This window comes from Mobula hypostoma, chromosome 4, assembly GCF_963921235.1.
Source record: "Mobula hypostoma chromosome 4, sMobHyp1.1, whole genome shotgun sequence".
NCBI lineage: Eukaryota > Metazoa > Chordata > Chondrichthyes > Myliobatiformes > Myliobatidae > Mobula > Mobula hypostoma.
The window spans coordinates 83,260,037-83,287,973 of NC_086100.1; the positions used below are offsets into that span (position 1 = coordinate 83,260,037).

General features: G+C 42.0%; 1 long non-coding RNA gene across 1 annotated transcript; it reads right to left on the minus strand.

Annotated features, from left to right (window-relative positions):
* Window positions 1-1,189: 1,189 nt before the first annotated feature.
* LOC134345428 (uncharacterized) lies at window positions 1,190-27,905 on the minus strand. The gene is made up of 3 exons (XR_010017696.1): window positions 27,802-27,905; window positions 16,070-16,205; window positions 1,190-3,496 (listed from the first exon to the last, which is right to left on the minus strand). It is a non-coding gene; the product is annotated as an uncharacterized LOC134345428 (long non-coding RNA).
* Between the last annotated feature and the right edge of the window lie 32 nt (window positions 27,906-27,937).

Consider the following 27,937-nt stretch of genomic DNA (forward strand, 5'->3'; position numbering starts at 1 on the left):
ATTCAGCCCATTGATAACGGTGTGCATGTGTCTGGGACATTGTGAACACAATTTTGAATGTTATTTGGACGTGGTGCTGTGGTTTGCAGTCCCCAGAACTGTTGCCCGGTGTTGTCCAAAACTCTGCCTCCTGACTCAGTGGTGAGAACTTTGCCCCTTGGCCCACGCTCATTCCATCCACATCTGGGTATCCCTTTAGATCTGTTATGGACTCCATGGTCTGGGCAGTCTCTTCTGCCTCCCACCCCAGTATTTAGAAACCATTCACTCGTCTCCATTCTCAGAATGGGAATGACACCACAGTGTCAAAGGCTCACTCCAGTCACTGAGCTGTGGCACCAAGTACTTGCTGTTTTGCACTTTTAAGTGTTCAAGTTCAAATCAGTATTCCTTGCTCCTGGAATTCTTGCCGGCATTTAAATGTTGCCTTTTTTTTTGTTACAATTCTCCACATTTATAAAGAAAGCAAGAATTGAAAATAAAACAAAAACATTTCTCTTTTTGGCCCAATCCAGTTCCCTGCTGTGAAAGCCAGGCAGGAAGTGAAGGTTGCCTTTCTCTTCAGTAAAACAGTGCTTTCTGTTCCCCGCTGCTCAGCGCTTTGCATTGAGCAAGCAGGCCTCCTGATAACGTTCAAGTGGGTGAGTGGCCGTTGTAACTACACAGTAACCTGCTGGATTCAAATTCTTTCTGTATCCTGTACTGTGACATTGTTGGGAGAAGAGCAGGAAGAATGCAAATCTGGAAATCGTAGGTCTTAGCTTTCTCTAAAACTTTACGGACTGTATATTCCAGTTGTTTGCCTGTGCAGCCCCAATGTCAGGTGCATTATTACTGTGGGAGACCACACTGACCCAACAGCACAGCTGGGGCTCCTTCACCAGAAGCACTGCGGAAATTTGAGAAGGTGACATTCCTTTTCAAGTCCAGTTAAGGATGTACAATAATCATTGACCTTTCCAGCAATCCTCCCATCCCACATACCCAGTGACGTGCAGATTCTGGGGTTCTTTCCTCCTGAAATAACCACACGCAGATTAAGAACACACATATCTATACAAAATACTCCTGGGTTATGCGTCCTTCCGTTACGATACGTGGGTTTTGACAAAAAAAAGGCTGGGGACGCTTAGCACTTTCATGCAAGAGTGTTTATTCAGTGCGTCAAAAATTAGTGAAAACTGCCAATATTTACAAAAAGGTATCTACCAGAAAACACATTATAGTGTCATACTATGTCCACTGTGAACTCCCAACATCTCCCTCGCCCTCTCCCCCCTCCCCCTTTTACTCAGAGTGATCTGGCCCGTTTTTTAGGCACCAGGACATCCCGGCACTAATCACCCACAAGGTTAACTTAAATCTACAAAGGAATTAGAATATGATGCACCCCACAACGTAGTTATGATCATATTACGATTTAAACAATATCTATCTTAATTACATTATGTAAACAATATTTCCACATCTCCATTACTAATGCCATGGAATATTCCACCGTGTATGGCGGGAAAGGCCATAAAGCCAAACCTATTATGAGAATATCCCAGGGGAAGACATTGTAGTGCGTACACTCAGCGCAACAATAGCGGAATGACAATGCAATATGTGTGTGTGTACTTCCAAAAGTGGTCACAGGTCAATCAACGAGGGTGTGTTCTTTGGAGAGCTGCTGAGGCTTCCCTCCTGTGGTAAGCTGGAGTTCTATACCCTGGTAATTTTCACTCATTATTGGACTAGCTGGTTCAGCTCCAGACTGTGACAGATTTGTATGACCAGTGATGAATAAACCATGTTCTTGGTTTTGCCAGATGGCATGGACAATGGTGACCATGAACCATGGGTCCCCAACCTAGCAGAACCAATCCCTACATTAATGATGGTGGGAGGTGCTCTGTCTAGGTGTCTTGCAAAGGCTAATTTTGATCTTGAGATCCAGCGCATTGAAGGCTCTGTACCATATTGTGACTTGACCTGTCAGAATGCTCTCCTCTGTACATCTATAGAGATTCACAAGAGTCTTTGATAGCATACCAAAACTCTGAAGTGGAGCTATTGGCTTGCCTTTCTCATGACTGCATCAATGTTTCGGGCCCAGGATAGATCCTCCAAGATATTGACACCAGGAAGTTGAAGCTGCTCACCTTGTACACCACTGACCCCTCAGTGAGGACTCGTGTGTGTTCTCCTGACTTTCCCTTCCTGAAGTCTGAATGTAGACTAAAATGTCTGATTCTTTCAGTCATAAGGTGCAGAGATTTTGTCAGTGACCTAAGGTAGTCACATCTGTGCTCCTTGTTCCAAATGGATTTTATTGCAGTGTTCCACCATCTCTGAAGTCCAATTGGTACAGTGTGTTTTTGTTAGTTGCTTGCCAGTCGAATTTTTTCTCCCCATTTCTTTGAACAATACAAGACTGGAAGTTATCAAAGAATGTACAGTAAAAAATGTTGCAATGATTTGAGAGCCTGAGTTGATTTGGACCTCCTTTTTGTATGTCTGTAATGTGAAAGGACACAGTTCAAGAGGTGCTGGAACAAGAAATAGGCTGATAAATGTCAACTTGTTGGTAAATGACATCCTGATCCACAATTTCTGAGGGTCCAAAGATACCTACGTGGACAGGATGTACAATGTGTAGAGAAATAATTACAACTGGAACTGTGTACGAAACTAATATACTAATATAAATCACCTACAAGGCTATCTGTTGATGAAAGTGTAATAGCCACAATATGTAGCTGTTTCAGATTCGAACGATGTTACGTGGTCAATTTTAAGCTGGTTGCTGCAGTAAAGTAAATATTGCCATATGTGAGACCACAGATAATTTGGCTCTAGTATTTTAATGTTCCTGTCAAGTTCCTTAATGTCTTATATTTCTGCTTGATCAGTGACATGTGAAGTTTAATTAATATGAATTATAGTAAAGATAAAATATATTTTACATGTATTGCACAGGATAATAGTGAGCTGATTTTATGTTCTGGATACAAATGTTTAGACACTTTTGGGAAATCAGGTCAAGTTAAAAATCAGAACAAAATTTCCAGACTGTCAAAAGTTTCCCTCTAGATGACCACATTTTAGCTGAGCACTGTCACTGCTAACAAAAGCTTTCATTTATATAGCATCTTTCTTTTCTTTTTTTCAATCTTTTTATCGATTTTTTTTAAAGTGTGTATACAAACAGGAGGAGAATATCTCTAGTATATACGTCAATAACAGTACATACAGAAGGTAAAATAAACAATATCAGAATCACACATGGTGTTGATCTACAAAGTATAAATTTGATATAGAATGTACGATACAGAAAAAAAGAATGTAATTCATTCTCCTCTTATCAATTTATGAAGAAAGGAAGGAATATTATATTAAAAAAAAGGAAAAAAAACACTATTCTAAATAGAAAAAAAAGGACAGGGCAGTCCATCCTGAGAGACAAACCAAGCGAAGGGAGACTCTGATCAAATCCAAGGTCCTGAAAAAATAGCTGGAAGAGAATCAGTACAAAATTCAGATCATATGAAAATATTGAATAAAAGGTCATTAGATTTCTTCAAATTTAAAGGATGTATCCGATGTCCAACTTCTTATTTTCTCTAGACTTAAACAGGACATGATACAGGAAAGCCAATAAAAGGTGGTAGGAGTGTTAGGGTCCTTCCATTTAAATAAAATGGCTTTCCTAGCCAATAAGATTGAAAAGGCTATCATCCGCTGAGTGGAAGCAGGAGTATATCCCAAAAATAATGATGGAATAATCCCAAAAATAGCTGTAAATAAGTTTGGTTGTAAATCCAGATCCAGCACTTTTGATAAGGTTTTAAAATCAAAAATCTCCCTATTTTATACTATACAGAGGTACCCAGCAGGGCTGTCCTCTTAGTCGTTTGTTATTTAACTTGACTCTAGAACCTCTTGCTATTGCTTTTCGGAATTCCAATAGTATTCAGGGTATTAAGAGAGGGGATAAAATGCATAAGGTTTTGTTGTATGCAGACGGCTTGTTAGTCTACATTTCAGATCCTAAGAAATCTATTCTTTCCATGTTATCCATATTCTCTGAATTTAGTAGCTTTTCTGGATGTAAGTAAAATTTATACAAAAGTGAGTTATTTCCCATTAATAATCATTTGGATCAGTATGAGCAATTACCTCTTAGTATTGCTAAAAATCAATTTACTTATCCTGGCATTAAAGTTACGAAGAATTTTAAAGATCTGTACAAATATGATTTTCTCCCATTAATTGATTACACCCAACAATACTTTCTAAATGGTCTCCTATGATGCTATCATTAATTGGTCGAATTAATGCTATTAAAATGATAGTTCTACCGAAATTCTTATATATGTTTCAAGCAGTTCCTTTATTTGTTCCTAAATGGTTTTTTGACAGAATAGCCTCTAAAATTTTATCCTATATTTGGAACAAATAAAAATCCTATATTGAGTAAACCTTTATTGCAGAAATTAAAGAAGGACGGTGGTATGGCTTTGCCAAATCTTAGACTGTACTACTGACCAATTAATATTCGATATATTACCTGTTGGATTCATTATTCAGACTGTCCTTTATGGGTGGATTTGGAGAAAAACTTGGTGAAAGGGTATTCCTTGGCCTCTTTACTGGGAGCTCCTCTTCCTTTTCTGCTCTCTAAGATTGGTAGACAAGACCTTAATCTTATTATTAAACATACATTAAGAATTTGGTTTCAGTTGCGCAGATTTTTGAATTAAATAATTTTGTCCTTTCTAGTAAAATAAATCGTAATTATTTTTTAAACCATCAATTTTAGATCAGGCTTTTTAAATTTGGAAAACCAAAGGAATAATAACTTTTTCCGATTTGTTTATAGAGGATTGTTTGATGACTTTTACTCAGCTAGCAGATAAGTTTGATTTATCCAATGTACATTTTTTTAGATATTTACAAATTAGGAATTTTTAATGTACTTTGCTTCCAAATTATCCCTCCGCTTATCCATCTAATATAATAGATACTGTCTTCCAGGTTAAACCAAAAAGGATTAATAGCTACAATTTATAAATGGTTATTGAATTTATGAATGATATCTAATGATAAAATTAAAGCTGCCTGGGAATTGGAATTTCAAGAGTTACTTTCAGATAATCAATGGAGTAAAATTCTTCATCTGGTAAATACTTCATCTATTTGTGCCCATCATTCCTTGATACAGTTCAGGGTAGTGTATCGGGCACATATGTCAAAGGATAAATTAGCCCATATTTTTCCCAGTATTAATCCTATTCGTGATAGAGGTAATACTTAGGTGGCTATCTTAACTCACATGTTTTGGTCTTACATAAAGTTGGAGTATTTTTGGAAAGATGTTTTTAAAACCTTATCAAAAGTGCTGGATCTGGATTTATATAGCATCTTTAGCATTGTAAAATACTCTATAATGCCTTCACTTGCTTGCAAAAAAATGATAGTAATATTAGTAATGATAACCAAATTGTTTAAAAAAAAAAGTTTTAAGGAACATCTTAATGGAGTGTTCAGTTTGGAAGATCCAAAGCTTGGAGACTAGGTATTTATCAGATCCATTTCAGAGCTAAAAGACTTCAGTAATTCCCAATGTGCCACCTTCCCCTTTTGTTCTGACAAATGTTCCCATTGGAATGTTAACTCTAGGGAAGTAAGAATTAGAATTCAAACAGAATGACGTGAAATCCAAACACCTGTAAACAAATAGTGGTTTAATGTGACACACACAAAATACTGGAAGAACTCAGCAGTCCAGGCAGCATCTGTGGAATAGATTAAACAGGGTCTCAGCCTGAAACGTCAACTGTTTACTCTTTACCATTGATGCTGCTTGAACTGCTGAGTTCCTCCAACATTTTGTGTGTGTTGCTTTGGATTCCAGCATCTGCAGATTTTCTCATGTTTGTGGTTTAATGTGAGTCACTAATTTTTTATAGGACCTTCCTCTGAGAAACTTAAAAACATATGACTTAAAGACCAGCTGACTCATAATGCTAGTGCTAGATCTTTCAAAGAGAAGTCATGCTTGATCCCGCATTTGTGCTTATTGTCAGGAATCCTGCAGGATTTTTTTAGAATTAGCTCTACTGCTTTTTCGGGTAGAGGTTTCTAATCTGGAAGCACCATGAAAAAGTTTGACTTCATTTCCCAGCTTGATCTTTTACAGATGATTTTAAACTAAAGTTTAGAAACCCGTCTCTTATTATTTGTCCATTGAGAACCGATCCTCCACTCTTTATAGATTGCTACTATGTTTTGTCTAATGACCTAAGGCACCTTCAGGATATTTCACTCTGAGAAAGAGAGAAACTGCCCATTACACCACTGGTGTTTAGGGCAGCAATGAAGATCCTTCATCCCTGGTGGTGTTCAGGGCTTCCTTCATTGTGTCAGTAGCTTCCTCTCAGTTTTCACTACAGTAGGTCGTGCAAGTCCCAGAAGGAGGCTCAGGAATACCATCGCACTCAGATATAGGAAGATTCTTCATTGGTGTTTCCATAACAATAGAGCTATTAGCCCTAAACTGAACCAGCAAATCTGGAGGACCGCTGGGCCACTCTTAGTCTGGCCTCTACGCTTTGACCTGCTTTGCATGGGTAACTTTACCAAGGGCCGAAGCATAAAGCCTCGACTTTAGGAAACATAGCTCTCCAGGTCACTGAGGCATGCAAGCCTCTAACTCACAAGGTTGTGGTCCTCTTGGGGGATATAGAGTATTTTACAATCTTTTTAGATTTCCAGAATTTGCTGTCGAATATGCTGCCATCTTCCATTTGGGCTCTAACATAAACACTTTTCTTCTATATTCTGTTCTATCTTTGGAATTACAATTAACCAACATTCTATATTAACACCTTATAACAACAGGAATTCTGCAGATGCTGGAAATTCAAGCAACAACCCATTTCCGACACATCCCTCCCCTTTCTAGATCTTTCTGTCTCTATCTCTGGAGACAGTTTATCTACTGATGTCTACTATAAGCCTACTGACTCTCAGCGCTATCTGGACTATTCCTCTTCTCATCCTGCCTCTTGCAAAAAATGCCATCCCCTTCTCACAATTCCTCCGTCTCCGCCGCATCTGCTCTCAGGATGAGGCTTTTCATTCCGGGACGAGGGAGATGTCCTCCTTTTCTGAAGAAAGGGGCTTCCCTTCCTCCACCATCAACTCTGCTCTCAAACGCATCTCCCCCATTTCACGCACATCTGCTCTCACTCCATCCTCCCGCCACCCCACTAGGAATAGGGTTCCCCTGGTCCTCACCTACCACCCCACCAGCCTCCGGGTCCAACATATTATTCTCCGTAACTTCCGCCACCTCCAACGGGATCCCACCACTAAGCACATCTTTCCCTCCCCCCACCTCTACTTTACGCAGGGATCGCTCGCTACACGACTCCCTTGTCCATTCATCTGACCCATCCCTCCCCACTGATCTCCCTCCTGGCACTTATCCTTGTAAGCGGAACAAGTGCTACACATACCCTTACACTTCCTCCCTTACCACCATTCAGGGCCCCAGACAGACCTTCCAGGTGAGGCAACACTTCACCTGTGAGTCGGCTGGGGTGATATACTGCATCCGGTGCTCCCGATGTGGCCTCCTATATATTGGCGAGACCTGACGCAGACTGGGAGACCACTTTGCTGAACACCTACGCTCTGACCGCCCGAGAAAACAGGATCTCCCAGTGGCCACACATTTTAATTCCACATCCCATTCCCATTCTGACATGTCTATCCACGGCCTCCTCTACTGTAAAGATGAAGCCACACTCAGGTTGGAGGAATAACACCTTATATTCCGTCTGGGTAGCCTCCAACCTGATGGCATGAACATTGACTTCTCTAACTTCTGCTAATGCCCCACCTCCCCCTCGTACCCCATCTGTTATTTATTTTTATACACACATTCTTTCTCTCACTCTCCTTTTTCTCCCTCTGTCCCTCTGACTATACCCCTTGCCCATCCTCTGGGTTCCCCCCCCCGTCGTTCTCCCTGGGCCTCCTGTCCCATGATCCTCTCATATCCCCTTTGCTAATTACCTGTCCAGCTCTTGGCTCCATCTCTCCCCCTCCTGTCTTCTCCTGTCATTTTCGCTCTCCCCCTCCCCCTCCCACTTTCAAATCTCTTACCAACTCTTCCTTCAGTTAGTCCTGACGAAGGGTCTCAGCCTGAAACGTCAACTGTACCTCTTCCTAGAGATGCTGTCTGGCCTGCTGCGTTCACCAGCAACTTTGATGTGTGTTGCTTTAACACCTTATAAACTTTTTTTCCACCTTCTGATTTCTGGATGTGAACCCCAAGACCTTTCTGTTCAGCTAAAGATTTTTGCATGACTTTCCATACGTCCATCAATTCACTCTTCACATTTAGGTTCATGTTTCTGCCCACTACACCACTCTACCTCTCATCTTGAAGCTTATAAAGGTAAGTTACATCGTTAAGTTTTGCAATGTTTGTAAACTTTATAATGCTGCCACCTACAGGTATTTGCTGCATTATAAAGTTAAGAGGTGGCACAAAACTGAATAGTGACTCCAAGCCCCACCCTTGTGGTACACTACCCCAAAACACTTCCTTAAAATATATATCTAAACACCAACACCTGCTTCCTGTTACTGAATCATTTCTGCTTTTACACCACATTTTCCTTGAGGTTATAGTCTAACACCTTGATGAATTGTTCAAATCCTTAACACAGAACAAATGGTTACCGCAGTACCTCCTTCAAACTTTTCTAGCAGGTCAAAGAGTTCAGTCAAGTTGGAGAAATACGATTTACTCTGAATCTTTGCTAGCTGTCCTTGATTAGCCAATGCTTCTCAGAGTGAAAACATATTTTGTCTGCTTCCAACAGCCTCCGCATAACTGATCGTCAAATAACTTGTCACCAGAAATGCTTGATAGATTGGTCAGGGTGTGTTTGGAGTGGATTTCCTTTATTTGCATGGTTTATTTTGCAATGTACAGGAATTTTATGCATTTGCACCACACAGCTGCTGCAAAACACATTTCAGATCATGCAGGACAGTGATATTAATCCTGATTCTGATTTCTGAGGTGGACATTCTGAAGATGAGCAGACATCTTCGATAATCAGGCCCATGCCCCAATGACCTGAAGCTCAGTTTATCATATACAAAGGGATATATTTCTATGCTGTATAGATACTGTGATTGGTGATAAACTGGGAAAAATTACAATGACGTAGAAAGGGAGAGAGTAATTAAGTTATGAGTGCCTGACAGGAGATGATGTTGAAGTACGGCTGAAACATTTAACACAGTAGAGTACACAGAAAGCACTCTACAAAGACAGGAAAATGAAGAGGCTAATCAATTTGTGTAACAAAAAGTAGATGATATAAGTAAAGTTAAAAAGAACAAATAAACCAAGACAACACATACAAGTAAATACCAGACTTGATGGCTGACGTTCTAGAAGCTGACATTGGTTCGATGTCGCAAAATAGATCTAAAGAAAACAGTAGTAGGTCTTTCAGCCCTTTGAGAATTCTCAGCCTTGAAAAAAGATTATGGATGATCTTCTATCTCAAAACCATATTCCTGGTCTCTCCCCATACCCTATGACAATTCCCTCGAATGTAGAGTACTTCTAGAGATCTATCTTAGGCATAATGACACAGGAGGTGGTCCATGGTGCATGGTTCCCCCCACCACCCCCATCCGGGACAGCGGTCCCATTCATCCCATACTCCTCACCCCTGTCATTTATCGCCTCACACACCTCCGTCATTCTTCTTTGAACCTTTTTTTTGCCATTAACTGACGACTGAATTCTTTGAGGTAAGGGTTAACTGATGTACAGCAGAAAATGGCTGTGCTGTGCTGTAGATTTGAACACTTTAATAAGGTCCTAAGCAAGAGGCTTCTACAAAGGAAGGTTATAAATTCAAGGAAAAAATGATGGTGTGAATGCTGAATTGATTCAGTGAAAGGAAGCAGGTGGTGATGTTCACAGTCACTGGTTAATCTACTGGGATGTAGGAGGAAATGGCTGTAAATCCATGTGACCATGCAGAGAACATCCAAACTCTGCACAGACAGTGCCTGAAGTCACTACCTAGGTCTGCCTGGGCCACTGAGCTGTAAGACAGCAGCTCCAACACACTTTTCCATAAACGTAATAACTTTATTCAAGAAAAACAGGGGAGTAAACCAATCAGTTATCTTCAGAGGCAGCTGTCAGATAAATGCTGGAGTCCATTATTAGGACTGCTAACAGGACAGTTGGAAAAGCTTAACATGGTTAAGCCAAATCATGCCACAAAAGAAATGTTGCCCTGAATGAGCTTCATGTTTTGGAGATGTGACAGGTAGGATAGGACTGGAATTAGAATTGGTTTAGTATTGTCATATGTAACAAGATACAGTGAAACGCTTGTCTTGCATTCTGTTCATACAGATCAATTCAATACATCAGTGCTTTGAGGTAGTACAAAGTACAAGCAGGGGTCAGTGTTGGGACCACTTATTTTTCTGCTGTATATCAATGATGTAGATGATGGAATAGACAGCTTTGTTGCCAAGTTTGCAGATGATACGAAGATTGGTGAAGGGGCAGGTAGTGTTGAGGAAACAGGTAGGATGCAAAAGGATTTAGACAGATTAGGAGAATGGGCAAGAAAGTGGCAAATGAAATACAATGTTGGAAAAAGCATGGTCATGCACTTTGGTAGTAGAAATAAATGTGTGGACTATTTTCTAAACGGGGAGAAAATCCAAAACTCTGAGATGCAAAGGGACTTGTGCAGAACACCCTGAAGGTTAACTTGCAGATTGAGTCAGTAGTGAGGAAGGCAAGTGCCATGTTAGCATTCATTTCAAAAGGTCTCAAATACTAGAGTATGGATGTGATACTGAGGCTTTATAAGGCACTGGTTGTGGTGATATCGCATGTCACGTGTAAGAACTTGATTGGACAGAGTTCGGAGCATGCGCAGAAATGACAGAATGATCTAGAAACTGTATGGTGAAAATGTGGTTGCTATTTGCTGTCGTCGATAAAAGTTCTAGTTTTAGTTCTTCCAGAATATAGTTTGTTCTTGGTAACCCACGGTACTTATAAAGAACACAACATGGTGTCAGAAGTCAGTCCGGAAGAACAATACAGACACAGGAGAATCGAAGATAATCGAAGGAAAAAAAGAGTGCGAACTTTCTCATTGTTTGCTAACAGCTTTAAAAATGGAAGTTTTGCAATCCCCATCAACGCTTCAGCTGACTGGAAATGTAGCTAAAAACTGGAAAAGATTTAAACAGCGTTTTGAAATTTATTTATCGGCGATCAGAGCAGGAAGTAAAATGGAAAATATGAAAGCAGCAATCCTACTCCATGTAATAGGGGATGACTGAATTTAGGTATATAACCATTTTACTTTTGAAAATGGAGATAATTTGAATCTAAAAGCGATAATCGATAAATTTGACGCACTTTGTATACCGAAGTGTAATGCGACGTATGAGCACTACAATTCTTTCAAATGTCGGCAGAGACCTGGTCAAACGACTGATCAATTTGTTATGGAGTTGAGAAACCACCGTAAAAAAAATGAAAGTTTTGCAGAGCTTACAGACTTTCTCATTAAAGACAGAATTGTTTGCGGCATTCTGGATAATGGTCTGAGAGAAAGATCGTTAGAACAAGATTTGAATTTGGAAAAAGCTGTGGCACTCTGTAAAGCTTCTGAGACCGTGATGTCGCAGGCTAAAGAGCTTTTGATTGAGAACGGCTGTGTAGATGCTATAAAGCGCGAACATGCTAGAAAAAATAATGCAGCAACAATGAAACCGACAAAGAGCAAGATGTCATCTGAAAGAAAAAAACTTTGTGATCACTGTGGGCGGCAACATCATCTAAAAAAGTGTCCAGTGTATTGGAAAATGTGCAACACCTGTGGTAAGAGTAATCATTTTTCATGCTGTTGCAGAAGTAGAAAGGAAATTAAACACGTAAATGCAGTGCTTGAAAATGAACACGAGGAATTTTATATAGATGTGCTTTGTGAAAACAGACAAAGTAAGAATGACTGCACTATGCCATTTCAAGTGAACCAAAATATTATTCTGCTTACAAACGTTTGTAAATTGGATACTGGAGCACAAGTAAATGTTCTTGCATAATCTGAGTTTGATGCATTAAAGCCAAGACCAAAGTTACATCAGACAAATATAAAAGTGATTGGGTATTCAGATGCAGACATTCCAGTTAAAGGAACATGTGTGGCAAAAGTATCATACAAAAATATTGAGCACACGCTTTCATTTGTGTTAGTGCCAAAACATGTACAGTCAATACTGGGTTTATTTGCCTGTGAGAGACTGAATTTGGTGAAAAGAGTCTTAGTCCTGAACAGTAATACAGAGTCAGAATACAGTGGACAGAGGCCAAACTTGTCGGTACAGTACAATACGGATCTGAAGCCAAACAGTGACAAGAATCAGGATCCAACTGGAGAAGTAAAAGCACAAGTGAAGGACTTGAAATGATGAAGTCAACATAAAAAAGAGATTACACAGTTAGTGAATGAATTGCAATTTCTTCTCAAAGACCTCAAGAAAGAGCAAACTTCAGAGTTTCAGTTAACTAATGCAGACCAGACGAAACATGAGAATAACAATTAAACACAAGAACTGTGTGAACCACTTAGAAGGTCTACTCGTGTTTGTAAACCCTCAGAGAGACTGATAGAGACGTTAAACTATGCATTTGTTTTGATTAATGTTGCTAATTGTTTTTCTTTTTAAGGAAAGGAAGATGTGGTGATATCACATGTCACATGTAAGAATGTGATTGGACAGAGTTCAGAGCATGGCAGAAATGACAGAATAATCTAGAAACTGTATGGTGAAAATGTGGTTGCTGTTTGCTGTTGTAAATAAAAGTTCTAGTTTTAATTCTTCCAGAATATGGTTTGTTCTTAGTAACCCACGGTACGTATAAAGAACACAACACTGGTGAGGCCTCACCTTGAGTATTGTGAACAGTTTTGGGCCTCTCATGTTAGAAAAGATATGCTGGCATTGGAGAGGGTCCAGAGGACGTTCACAAGGATGATTCCAGGAATGAAAGGGTTATCATACGAGGAACATTTGATGGCTCTGGGTCTGTACTCGCTGGAATTCAGAAGGATGAGGGGGGACCTCATTGAAACCTTTCAAATGTTGAAAGGCCTAGACAGAGTAGATGTGGAAAGGATGTTTTCCACGATGGATGAGTCTAGGACAAGAGGGCACAGCGTCAGTTTAGAGGAGGCTCCCTTTCAAAACAGAGATGCGGAGAAATTTCTTTAGCCAAAGGGTGGTGAATTTGTGGAATTTGTTGCCACATGCAGCTGTGGAGTCCCGGTCATTGATATTTAAGGCAAAGATTGATAGGTTCTTGACTGGACATGGCATCAAAGGTTACGGGTAGAAGGCCGGGAACTGGGGTTGAGGAGGAGAACCTTCCCATGACTGAATGGCGGAGCAGACGCGATGGGCCAGATGGCCTAATTCTGCTCCTATGTCTTATGGTCTAAAACAATGACAGAATGCAGAATAAAAAGTAATAGCTAAAGATAAAGTGCAGTGCAGGTAGACAATAAGATTAGAATCAGTAGATTGTGAGGTAAAGAGTCCACTTAGTTCGAGTAAGGAATCATTCACTGGACCTATAACAGCAGGGTAGAAGTGGTCCTTGAGCCTGGTGGTACGTGCTTTCAGGTTTTTGTATCTTCTGCCTGATAGGAAAGGGGAGAAGAAAGAATGTCTGGGATGGTGGGGCCTTTGATTGTGCCGGCTGTTTTACTGAAGCAGCGAGAAGATTAGACAGAGTCCATGGAGGGGAGGCTGGTGTCTGTGATGTGCTGAGCTGTGTTCACAACGTTCTGCAGTTCCTTTTGATCATGGGCAAAGCAGTTCCCATAGCAATATTAAAGATTCAAGATAATTTGTATATGTATACATCAAGACACACAAGGGTATGCCGGAGGCAGCCGGTAAGTGTGGCCACACATTCTGGTGCCAACATTGCATGCCCACAATACTCAGCAGAACAACACAGAACACAATAAGCAACAAATAACAACAGAAAAACAAGCCCCGTTCCTCCCTCCCACCTACATACATGATCCTCCAGGAGAGGCCTCTGGTTTCTAATGGACATAGACTCGGGCCTGCAGACTTCGAGCTTCGACCTCCCCAGCGGACTCACGGGGATTCAGGCTCAGCTCCAGCCAACGGGCCCTGACTTATGGATTTCTGATTTATTCTCGTCCCACAACACTTGGGCATGCCGATCACTGAACACTAGGCAGTGAACTCCAAGCCCACTGAGTCGTGAACCCTGGGGGTGATCAGAACTTGTTTCCCCTGCCAGAACAGGACTCCGACTCCAGAACTCACTGCCCTGGAGGGCCCTCATTCATATGCAACATCCGACCTCAAAAGTCCCACATCCGCGACGCTGGTCTTAGAACGCAGAGTGGAGACTTCGGCTCCAGCCTGATCACTTCTCAGTTACTAAAACCTAACCTGACCCCTACCTTCCCTCTCTGTCCCCAAAATCCTCCTTACGAACCTAAAAAAATGAAAAATTGAACAAGTAAGCAATTAACAAACTACTAAACCTGAGCTGCGACTCAACAGAGGTTGCAGCTCAGCGGCATCTTGCAATTACAAGCCATTATGCAATATGGTGCATCCATGAATATCCGTAGGAGTCATGGGGACATACCAACTTCCTTTAGCCTCCTGGTGAGGCGTCAGTGAGCCTTGTTGGCTGTGGCATCTGTGTGGTTGGCCCAGGACGGGCTGTTGGTGATTCTCATTCCCCAGGAACCTGAAGCTTTCAACCCTCTCAACTTCAACATTGTTGATGTAGACAGGAGCATGTGCACCCACCCACCCACACCGCCCCCCGCCGCCTGTTCCTGAAGCCAATGATCAGCTCTTTTGGTCTGTTGACATTGAAGGAAAGGTTGTTGTCATGACACCATGTCACTAAGCTCTCTATCTCCTTCCTGTACTTTGACTGATCATTATTTGAAATATGGCCCTCTACAGTGATATCATCTACAAATTTAAAGCAGAATCTGACCACGTAGTCGTGATTGTACAAGGAGTCGAGCAGAGAATTGAGTTCCCGTGTTGAGAATAATCCTGGTGGTGGGGTTGCTGCCTCTCTCGTTACTCATTGCAGTCTGTTGATTTAAAAGATGAAGTACTCCAAAGGCACTCCAAAGGACACCATGCAAAAGATCTTAATGCTGCCTTGTTTAAGGGACTGTTTCAAATTGGAGGTACAGGTGGCTGCAGATGCTGGGATCTGGGGCACTAAGTAATCTGCTGGAGGAACTCAGCAGCATCTGTGAAGGCAAAAGCAGGGTCGGTGTTCTGGGGCAAGACACTGCATTAGGACTGAAAGTGCAGAGCGGAGGAAAGTCTGTATGGACGGTCGAGGCAGGAACTAGCAGGTGTTACATGGATTTGGATGAGAAGGGAGATGATAGGCAGATGGAGCGGAGAGGAGGGGAGGAGTGGTGTGAGGAGACAGCAGTTAGTGGGTGATAGGGAGGAAAAGAAAGGGGGCAGGTGAAGGGAGAAGGGTGGAGGTATAGATAAAATCTGCAAGGTGATATGGAGATGGATGAGGCTGGAATCTGATAGGTAAGAAAGGAGACGTGGAAAGAGATAAGGAAGGGGTAAGGGGTAGATGGAACTAGCTTGGAGATGGCAAGGAGATGGCAGATGAACTCAAGTTTATTGACTATATAAGGTTTGTTGAAAGGTGAGCCATAAGGAAGATGCCGGTGCATGAAAGAAAGAAGGCATGTTAAGTGGGCAAAGTCATAGCGGAGATACAGTAAGAAACATTTATTTGCATGTCATTTACACAGATCATTCTGTACTTACGTACATTGAGGTAGTAATACGGAAAACAGAATGCAGAATATAATGTTACAGTCACAGAGAAAGTACAGAGCAGGTAGACAGATAAGGTGAAAGGGCCACGACGAGGTCCACTGGGAGATCAAGAGCTCACCTTTGATTCTGTGAGAGGTCTGTTAAAGAATCCGATATCAGTGGGTTAGAAGCGGTCTTCAGTCTGGTGGTACATAGCCGTTGGTACCTTCTGCCCAACTGCTTCCTAGATTGATTTCAGAAATAATTGATTTGTCCTTTGAGAGAAGATAAGAGGAATGAGCTAATATTCTTCGGAGTTTAGAAGCATGAAAAGTGATAGCATTCACATATATGAGCGTGTGAAAGGGCTCGATGTAGTGGCTGCTGAGTTTCACTCTCTTGAAAAAGCCATCTACTAGTCTTAATTGTAGAACTCAGTTCAAACTTTATTTTGACATCCAGAGGTTTTTTTGAACTCTTTACCTAATAATTGTGGACACTGTTAAATGTTTAGGAAAAGAAACCAATACACACTTTTGCTCTATAAACAAGATGGAATTGAAATAAATCAGCCATGATCTTATCAAGTGGAAAATCAGACTCTGGCTGTAGCCTAATGCTTGCTCATTATGTTAGTACAGTATTAACTTACCAATATTTTAAATTGTTTTTAGAAGAACTATCGCTTTCACTTGGCTTTCTGTGTGGGAAGTCATCTGACAAATCTCTCAGAGTTCTTAAGCAGGTAGGTGAGAGTAGGGCAGTCGATGTCTGTATGGAAATTGGCAAGGTCTTTGTCAAGGTACCTTATGGCAGCCTCATCTGGAAGGTTAGATTGCATGGGATCCAGGGAAGATAGCTGATTAGATTCAAAATTGATTCAGTGGTAGGAAGCAGAGGGTGATGGTCAAGAATTGTTTCTCAGACTGGAGGCCCATATCTCCCGTTGATCCACAAAGACCAGCGCTGGTTCCTTTGTTTATTTATTTATTGAGATACAGCACGGAATAAATCCTCCAGCCCTTCAAGCCACACCACCCAGCAATCCCCTGATTTAATCTGGGCCTAATAACAGAACAATTTACAATGACCAATTAAGCTACCAGCCAGTACACCTTTGGAAAGTGGGAGAAAACTGGGGCACCCAGTGGTCACGGGAAGAACGTACAAACTCCTTACAGGCAGCTGCGGGATTTATTGTTTGTCATTTACATAAGGGCTTTGGATGTGAATGTACAAGGCATAATTAGTAAGTTTGCAGAGCCGTATCAAGAGATGGTGTTGTCGATAGAGTAGCTGGCCGTGAAAAATTACAGAGGGACCTTGATCAGCTGCTATGTGGGGCATGAGGATTGGCAAACGGCTTTCGATCCAGGTAAATATGAGGTATTGCACTTTGAGAGATCAAAGCCGGCTAGGACTTGTACAGTGAATGGTAGTGAATTGTGTTCAGTTTTGGCCACCCTGTTATAGGAAATATGTTATTAAACTGGAAAGAGCGCAGGAAATATTTGCCAGAATGTTGCCTGTACAAGGGGACCTGAAATACAGAGAGAAGTGCTCACACTAGTAATTTGACAAACTTTCATAGATGTGTGGTGGAAAGTGTATTGCCTGGCTGCTTTATGGCCTGGTATGGGAAATCCTATAAAAGGTAGTGGATTCGGCCCAGTACATCACGGGTAAAGCACTACCAACCATTGAGCACATCAATGTTGGCATTTATTTCAAGGGGAAAAGAGTATAAAAGCAGAGAAATAATGCGGAGTCTTTATAAGACACTAGTCAGGCCACACTTGTGCAAACATCCCACCTCTCCCAGAAGTTCCAGGAGTCTCCCGCATATTGATAGCCGCTCCCTGACGCCTGGAAATTATATACAATATCCCAGACATCGATTTTTTTGAGAGGGAGAGGGACAGCAAGCATCCTGATTGGTCTCTCTTCATGCTAAGTAGACCTATCAGTTTTCATTGTGGGCGGGCTTTACAGTCGACCTCAAAAATAATGACAGTGCTGCTCGCTGCACTGTTTGCAACAGTGACTTTTTTATTGCCCATGGTGGGTTAAAATGTAAAAGACATGTTGAGGTGAGTTTAACAGGTGGTCATTCATTCATTAGCATAGCTAACGTTATTTAAACTAGCTGGCTAGCTGCTAAGGAGCTACTCTATTGATGTCCTACGTGATGAGGCCAAACTCCCTGTAGATTTGCTTAAAGTTGTAATAGAATAAACATGATAATATAATATAATAAAATATAAGTACATAGTTTAATGTCACATTTTCTGCATATACCCAACTCGGTTTACAGATTAGACAAAATCACTAAACAAAGTATTACATACACCCTTGGAGGTCGACTGGGGGGGGGTGGAGAGATATGGGGTTGCCGGGGGCGGGGGTGCTACCTCCCTGAAATGAGTTTTTGCAGGGTGGGATGTCTGCTTGTGGAGTATTGTCAACTGTTTTGGGCCCCATATCTTAGAAAGGATGTGTTGACATTGGAGAGGTTCATGAAGATAATTCTGGGAATGAAGGGGTTAACGTATGAGGAGCATATGGCAACTTTGGGTCAGTACTCACTGGAATTTAGAAGAATGTAGCGGGTGGGGATGTGCAGGGCAGGGATCTCATTGAAACCTACCGAAAGTTGAAAGGACTAGATAGGGAGGATGTGGAGAGGATGATTTCTATGGTGGGTGTATCCAGAACTAGAGGGCACAGCCTCAAAATTGAGGGGCAACCCTTTAGAACTGAGATAAGGAGGAATTTAGAGTCACTACTCTCTGGCTAAAAAAATTCCTCCTGCCACGGACTGCGGTGGAGGCCAAGCCCGTGGGTATATTTAAGGTGGAAGTTGATCACTTTATGATTGGTCACGGCATCAAAGGATATGGCAAGAAGGTGGGTGTATGAGATGAAGTGGGAATCATGGAATGGCAGAGCAGACTCAACGGGCTGGATGGCCCAATTCTGCTCCTACGTTATGGTGTTATCTACATGAAATGCTGTCGTAGAAAAGCAGCATTCATCAACAAAGATCCTCACCACACAGGCCATGCTCTTTTTCTCACTGCTGCCATCGGGTAGAAGATACAACAGCCTCAGGACTCGCACCACCAGGTTCAAGAACAGTTACTACCCCTCAACCATCAGGCTCTTGAACATAAGAGGATAACCACACTCATCTATTGAGATGTTCCCACAACCAAAGATCTCACTTTAAGGACTCTTTATCTTGTTATTTCATGTTCTCGTTATTTATTGCTATTTGTTTATATTTGCACAGCTTGTTGACTTCTATGCTCTTGCTCTTTCATTGATCCTGTTAACAGTTACTGTTCTATAGATTTGCTGAGTATGCCCGCAGGAAAAAGAATTTCAGGATGTATGCGGTGACGTGTAGGTACTCTAATAATAGATTTTACTTTGAACATTGGCTTGACCCTGTTGCAATGATTGCTATGAAGCAGCCATCAGCATTAACTGGCTAGTGGGAGATTAAAAATGGGTGGCACAGAGATGCAGTTCTCGCCTCACGGCTCCAAGATAGATTCAGTTCTAACCCCCTGGTCTTGTCCGTGTGGAGTTCATACATTGTCGCTGTGACTGTGTGTGTTTCCTCCAAGTGCTCCAGTTTCCTCCCATGTGCCAACGATATGTGGGCGACAGGTAAACCGGCCGGTGTCCATTGCTACAAATGTGCAGGTGAATGTTTGGCGAGTTGAAGAGAATTTGGGGAGAATAAAATAGGATTAATTGCTGGCTATCAGCACAGATAGGGTGGGTCCAAGAACCTGATCTCGTGCCATATGACTTGACAGCCACTGGAGTGAGGAACAGCAGATTCTCCATATACTGCTTTACAAAGGTCTACAGATGTTCATTCCTTGCTGTTTTTACACCAATTTGCCATCTTCCTAAAGGAGCAGTTCTCATACAGGGTTAGACAGCATGGAAAGGGTTTGGCTTGTTGATCATGTTGCAGTGTAAGCTGGTCCCATCTGCTGATATTTGGACAGTAGGCCTCTGACCCTTCCTCTACCCACATGCTTATTTAAATCACTTTAAAATGTTTCACTTCTTACTCCATCCAGCCCAATAAAAAACTTGTCTTCAGGACAAGAAGCTGAAACACTTTTATGAAACAAGACACGTGCTTCCATCGTCTGGAGTGTGCATTGGCACTAAGAAATATTGGTCACCAAGTCTCCTGTCTCAGGTTTTATTGAGAAGTTTGACTCAGAAAAGCTGGATTGAAAGTTAACTACTGTCACTGGCCTGTGACTCAGAGAGAGTGCAGATGAGGATGTGGCACTTTACACATGGTTTTAAACCCTTACAGCCGACCCAAGACATCTGTCTACCCTTTGGTAAGTGAGTGTTAAACAAAATATTACTGCTCGTGGCTCAGCTGGTGTCCAATCAGACAAACTTCCTGAAACAACAAACTGTCAATAATTATTGAAGTGATAAATGAAAAAGGTCCCTTCGTATCAGTGCTGGCTGTCTCAGGATAATCCCCTTTAGACCTGCTCCTGCGTTGATGACTTAAGGCAGAGAAACTGGCACAATAGGGAGAAGACATCAACCGGCTGTAGAGGTGCTGAGAGAATATTTCAACCAGCAAAGATTAAATAGACTGACCCCCTTGATAACAGAGAACTTAAAGATTATAGAAGAGTTTAGTAGTGTAGATGTAGAGAAAACCCTGAATACTGGACTTCAAATGGATTCCCCTGATCTAGGTACAGGCACCTCTTAGATTCTGCTGTCTTGCAAGTGAAAGGTGCCTGTGTGACAAGCGTAAATGAATCCACTCTGTTACCTCTAACAGCCTGGGCCCTAATCGTCAATGGCAACAAAAATGCCACCACTGAATGTCAGCACTAAAGCCTCAAAGGCCATGGGAAACTAATGCTTCTCGGATATGGCCTCAGGGACAGCAGGTCTGACCAGAGCTAAACAGAGAGTCAATAATGTCTGGCTCCCCTGCTGGCCACCATAATCAGATCCTGTGAAGAGACTCACAGCCTCTCGACCAGAGAACACCAGAAATGGTTGATGACAATAACCAGGGGATCTAGATCCTGATAAAGAGTCTCAGATGAAACCATCAACTATTTTCCTCCAGAGATGCTGCATGCTGTGTTAAGTTCCTCCAGCGTTTTGTGTGTGTTAAACATACAGCACAGTACAGGCCCTTTGGCCCATGATATTATGCTGACATCTAAGATCAATCTAACCCTTCCCTCCTACTTAACTCTCCAGTTTTCTATCACTTGTGTAGCTATCTAAGAGTTTCTTAACTGCCCCAAATGTATCTGCCTCTACCAACACCCCTGGCAAGGCATTCTACTCAGCCAGCACTCACTGTGTAAAGAACCTACCTCTGACATCCCCTCCCCCTACTTTCCTTCAATCACCTTAAAATTATGCCCCCTTGCATTAGCCATTTCCACCCTGGGAAAAAATCTTTGGCTAACCACTCTATCTATGCTCTTATCACCTTGTACACCTCTATCAGGCCATCCTTTGTTCCAACGAGAAAACCCCTAGCTTGCTCAACCTACCTTCATAAGACATGCCCTCTGGTCCAGGTAGCATCCTGGTAAATCTCCTCTGCACCCTCTCTAAAGCTTCCACATTCTCCTTAGACTGAGGCGACTAGAACTTAACACAATATTCCAAGTGTGGTCTAACCAGGCTGTTGCTGAAGAATCTGCCAATCTCTTGTGTCTGTGGATCTAGGAACCAGTTACCAGTAAACCTGATGGCATAGTTGGAAATACCAAGGGAAAAGAAGCAGCTCTACAAGCATCAGAAAGAAGATGCCTAACAGAAAACCTAAAGATGATAGTGCTGACAATCATAAGAAATGGGAGCAGGAGTCGGCCATCTGGCCCATTGAGCCTGCTCAGCCATTCAATAAGATCATGGCTGATCTAGCCTTGGACCCATCTCCACCTACCTGCCTTTTCCCCATAACCCTTAATTCCCCTACTGTGTAAAAATCTATCCAACCTTATCTTAAATATATTTACTGAGGTGCCTCCACTGCTTCATTGGGCAGAGAATTCCACAGATTCACCACCCTCTGGGAAAAGCAGTTGCTCCTCATCTCTGTCCTATATCTATCCCCCTGAATCTTGAGGCTATGTCCCCTAGTTCTAGTTTCACCTACCAGTGGAAACAACTTTCCTGCCTCTATCTTACCTATCCCTTTCATAATTTTATGTTTCTATAATATCTCTCATCATTCTTCTGAATTCCAGCAAGTACAGTCCCAGGTGACACAATCTCTCCTCATAGTCTAACCCCCCTCATTTCTGGAATCAACCTGGTGAGCCTCCACTGCACTGCCTCCAAAGCCAGTATATCCTTCCTCAAGTAAGGAGACCTGAACTGCATGCGGTACTCCAGGTGCAGCCTCACCTGTACAGTTGCAACATAACTTCCCTGCTCTTAAATTCAGTCCCTCTCGAGCAATGAAACACAACATCCCATTTGCCATCTTGATAACTTGCTGCACCTGCAAACCAAGCTTTTGATTCATGCACAAGCACTCCCAAGACCTTCTGTACAGCAGCATGCTGCTATTTTTTTACCATTTAAATAGTCTGCTCTTTCATTTTTGCTTCCAACGTCGATGACCTCACATTTACCAACATTGTATTCCATCTGCCAGACCCTGGCCCACTCACTTAACCTACCTATATCCCTCTGCAGACTCTCCGTATCTTCTGTACAATTTGCTTTAACACTCAATTAGTATCATCAGCAAACTTAGGTACACTACACTCTGTCCCCTCTTCCAGATCGTTAATGTATATCGTGAACAGTTGCGGGCCCAGCACCAACCTCTGCGCCACACTGCTCACCACTGATTGCCAACCAGAATTACACCCATGTATCCCAACTCTCTGCTTTCTGTTGGTTAACCAATCCTTATCCATGCTAATAAATCACTCTTAACTCTATGCATCCTTATCTTATGGATAAGACTTTTATCGAATGCCTTCTGGAAATCCAAGTAAATAACGTCCATCTGTTCCCCTCTATCCACTGCACTCATTACATCCTGAAAGAACTCCAGTAAATTTGTCAAACGGCCTACCTTTGCTGAATCCATACTGTGTCTCCCTGATAGATCCATTTCTGTCCAGATTCCTCACTATTTCTTCTTTAATGATAGCTTCAAGCATTTTCCCAACTACAGATGTTAAACTAACTGGCCTATAGTTACTTGTCTTTTGCCTATACCCTTTTTTGAACAGTGGTGTGACATTCACCATCTTCCAATCTGCCGGGACCTGCCCGAAGTCCAGAGAATTTTGGTAAATTATCACCAAAACCTCAACTATAACTTCTGCCATTTCTTTCAGTACCCTGGATGCATTCCATCAGGACCAGGTAACTTAACTATCTTTAGGCCCACGGGTTTGCTCAGCATTATCTCTTTAATGATAGCTGTTGTACTGAGGTCTTCACCTCCTATCACATCCATAACATCTCTCTTTGGCATGTTAGATGTGAAGACACTGTGAAAACCAACAAGAATTAGTCATTCAAAGCTTTTGCCATTTCCTCATTACCCAGTATCAATTTCCCCTTCTCATCCTCCAAGGGACCTACGTTCATTTTAGCCACTCTTTACTACTTTATATAATTATAAAAACTTTTACTATACATTTTTATATTTTGTGATAGTTTATTTTCTTAATTGAGCTTTCCTTTCTTTATTGCTCGCTTAGTGATTCTTAGTTGCTTTTTAGTTTTCCCAATCCTCCAGTTTCCCACTACTCTTGGCGGCTTTGTATGCACAAGCTTTTAGTTTGATGCCTTCTTTTATTTCCTTAGTTATCCAAGGCTGGTTCTTCCCACCCTTACTGCCCTTGCTTTTAACTGGAATATACTTCTGTTGAGCACCGTGAAAAATCTCTTTGAAAGTCTTCCACTGTTCCTCAACCGTCCCACCATATAGCCTGTGTTGCCAGTCTACACTAACCAAATCCTCCCTCATCCCATTGTAGTCGCCATTGTTTAGGCATAATACATTAGTTTCCAGTTAAACTACTGCACCCTCCATTTGTATGAGAAACTCAGTCAAACTGTATCACTCCTGTCAAGAGGATCCCTAGCTACAAGATTACTAATTTTACCTGTCTCATTGCATGGAACCAGATCTAAGATAGCACGTTCCCTTGTAGGTTCAGTAACATGCTGTTCTAGAAAGCCATCATGGATGCATTCTATGAAGTTCTCCTCAAGACTGCCTCGACCAACTTGATTCACCCAATCTATGTGAAAGTTACAAGTCCCCCACAATAACTGCGGTTCCATTCTTACATGCCTCAGATATTTCTGTTTATTGTCTGCGCCACTGTAATGTTATTACTCGGTGGCCAATAGACAACTCCCACCAGTGATTTTTTTCCCTTTACTATTCCTAATCTCTACTCAGATGGATTCAATATTCTGCTCCTTAGATCTTATATTGTCTCTCACCTTCTTTACCTTCCTGCCTATCCTTCCGTATTACCTGATATCTGTGGATATTTAATTCCCAATCCTCTCCACTCTGCAACCACATTTCTGTAATGGCCACTAAATCATACCCCTTTGTATTGATTTGTGCCACAGGTTCACTGACCTTATTTCAAATACTACAGGCATTCAGATAAAGTGCTTTTACACTCATTGTGCTTTTAAAATCTTGTAATCTTTTCCTCTTTTGCACTTCGACTTTTCTTCACTCGACTCTAACTTCTCTCTTTTTTATCTTTTGTTTTTTCTTTATCTTTATCCACACCTTTCTTTTTTACTTTATCCATAGTTCTCCAATCTGTTGAACACACCCACTCCCTTACTATTTGGTTTAAAACCCTATCCACAGCCCAAGTTATGCAATTCGCTAGGATCCAGGTCCCATCAAGGTTCAGGTGGAGCCCGTCCCATTGGGACAACTCCCTCCTTCCCCAATACTGGCACCAATTTCCCATGAATTCAAACCCACTTCTCCCACACCCATCCTTGAGCCACGCATTTAACTTTCTAACCTTCTTGACCCTATGCCGATTTGCATGTGGCCCAGGTAGTAATCCAGAGATTACCACCTTTTTGGTTCTGTTTTTTAATTCAGTCCCTAGCTGCTCAAATTCCCTCAGCAGAACCTCTTTTCCTATTCTGCCTATGTCATTGGTACCCACATAGACCACAGCAACTGGATCTTGCCCCTCCCACTGCAAATTCCTCTGCAGGTCAGATAAGATGTCTCAAACCTGGGCACCAGGCAGCAGCAACACAGCCTTCGGGATGCTCTATCCTCACGGCAGAGAACTCTGTCTGTTCCCCTGACTATACTATCCTCAATTACCACTACATTTCTCTTCTCTCCCACCTCCACCCCGAATGGCTCCCTGAACTACGGTGTCACATTTAGGTGGCTCATCCTTCCTACAGCCCCCACTCTCATCCATACAGGGAAAAGAATCTCAGACCTGTTGAACAAGCTCAAGGGCTGAGGCTCCTCCAGCACTGTCTCTTGGATCCCACTACCCGCCTCACTCGCAGTCACACTCTCTTGTCCCTGACCATGGACCCAATTTAAGGCAACTAATCTAATGGATGTGACTACCTCCTGAAACAGAGAATCCAGGTAACTCTCCCCCTGCTTGATGTGCCGCAGTGTTTGAAGCTCAGAATCCAGGTCATCAACTTTGAGCCTGAGTTCCTTGAGCAGTCAACACTTGCTGCAGATCTGGTCACCAGGAACAACATTTGGGTCCACCAGCTCCCACATCATGCAGCTACAGCACTTCACCAGATCCTGCATCATCCCTACTTTATTTAGTTAGCTGTAATTTAGTGACTTTATTCAATCACTACAAAAGCCTTACCTGCTACTTACCTGTGTCTCCTTGCCAAAACCTCCTGAGCCAAAACCTCAAGTTCCCACTCCTACACTGGTCCCCTCACACAATGGCCGCTCCACTTTGACCCTGCTTTACTTTTATATGCTCCTGCTAATGAATAGCGAATTGATTGGTCCGCCGCCAATGCATCGAGCCCCGCAAAATGCTCTTTTTTAAACTCTTCTCTCCGACCTGTGTGAAGCTCTCTTTCTGAGAATCAACTGGTCCACCACTAATGACATGTGACATTTTCATTATTAAGGCCAGCCACAGTCAGAACTGTTGAGCGTTTGCACCACTGAGAACCGAGAACACAGGACGAGTTTTCAAGGACAAAGAGTTAGAAAGAAATGTGGTCAGTGTCTTATTTGGGAAAGTGAGGCCTGGAGCTGTAGCAGAGAGAAAGGTCCAGAAGGTACCAACACCCAAGAGGGAGAGTGGAGGGAGGCCTGGTGGAAGAAGAGTGGTAAATTGACTGCACATACCTCAGATCCTGGCTGGGACTGAACTGGGTGCCACGTGGGACAACATTTCAGCAAAGACAAGTACTGAGGAAAGACATGTGGTTGTAGCAGTGAATCTTAGTAAGAATGAGATCAAAGAGTGGGAAACGTGTAGAAACCACAGAGTGGGAGTAGTGAGAGAGAGTCTCACCGAAATTCTGTGTATTCCTGAGTACTGATGCAGGGACTAGACTTGAAATATTGACTACCCATTTTTCTCCACGAATGCTCCCTGCCTGCTGAGTTTCTCCAGCAGTCTGCTTTTTTTTGCATCTGCAATCTCTCGTGTCTCCACAAACTAGTAATAGGAACTTCTTTCCCCTGAGATCGGACAGTAGACAGCAGTTACTATCTCAAGCTGTGGTGACTAGCCTAGGTGTGTTTAAGTGAACACCAGATAAATAAGGAAGAAGAAATGATCAGACATTATTCCAATGGGATAGAAGAAGATGTGGGAAAAGGAGCCTTTTTTGGAGCATCTACACCAAATGAGATGGTATTGTGTTGCAGACCTGATCTAAATCTACAAATAGATGTTGTAATTGCAAAGTATTTAAAATGGGGATCAAGACCAAAGAATTAGAAGGATGGTGTGTAAAAATTAACAGACATCAAGCTCCACAACAACAAAGTTTGTTCCTTTCAGAATTATGAGGCTTCTGCCATAAATGTGTCTGGAAAGAAAAGCAATTAATTGGTCTGCTGAATCACAGACTTTGAAAAGCTGGATAAATATCTGATCAGGATTAGTGCTAAGCATAGAAATAATCCGATGTATGAAACACAAGATGCTGAGCTGATGGCAGTGTCAGGCCAAGGACAAGAAATGAATAGACCCAATAACATTTGTTTATGAGTTACTGAATTGACCTTTTAAATCAGGAAGAATTTACACACAAGGTTACAATAAATGGAATGTGAGGGGTATGTCCAAAAAGATCCCGTTATATTTGGGAATGTATTAAATCGTAAAGGTCATTTAGTGTATTTGAAATATAGTTCGAAAAAAGAGGTTGCAGATGATGGAATCTGGAGCTACGCACAAAAGGATGGATTTACTCAACAAGTCAGGCAGCGTCTATAAAGGGAAATAGACAGCTGGCATTTTTGGTCAGGACCCTGCAAATGCCGGAAACACTGTGGTTCAAGTGGCATCAGTGGAAAAGTGAAGCATTTTCACTTCAATGTTAATTGTTTCTATTTGCATAGATGGTGCCTGGCCCACTGAGTGACTCCAGTATTTTCAATTCTTATATGCATTTTTAAAAATATTTCAATGATTGAAAATGCACCTTCTAGTTTATCTTAGACAGCAGGCCAATCTTCATAAAATAGTTTCCTGATTATCGCAATTCCACCGTGCTTTTTAACAAAATTACCCATTGCATCTTATGGATGAAAAGAAAGCATTACGATTTGCTGCATGTTTTGGCTCAGTAGTGTACTCTCACCTGTTAGTCATAATGTTATGGGTTCGAATCCAATTCCAGTGGCATGACATTACTTCGCTGTCAATTCGATTGGTGAGTAGGATGAGATTTAAAATGGGGTCTACGTGGAGGTGAAGCCAGGGAGAGCCCCAAATTA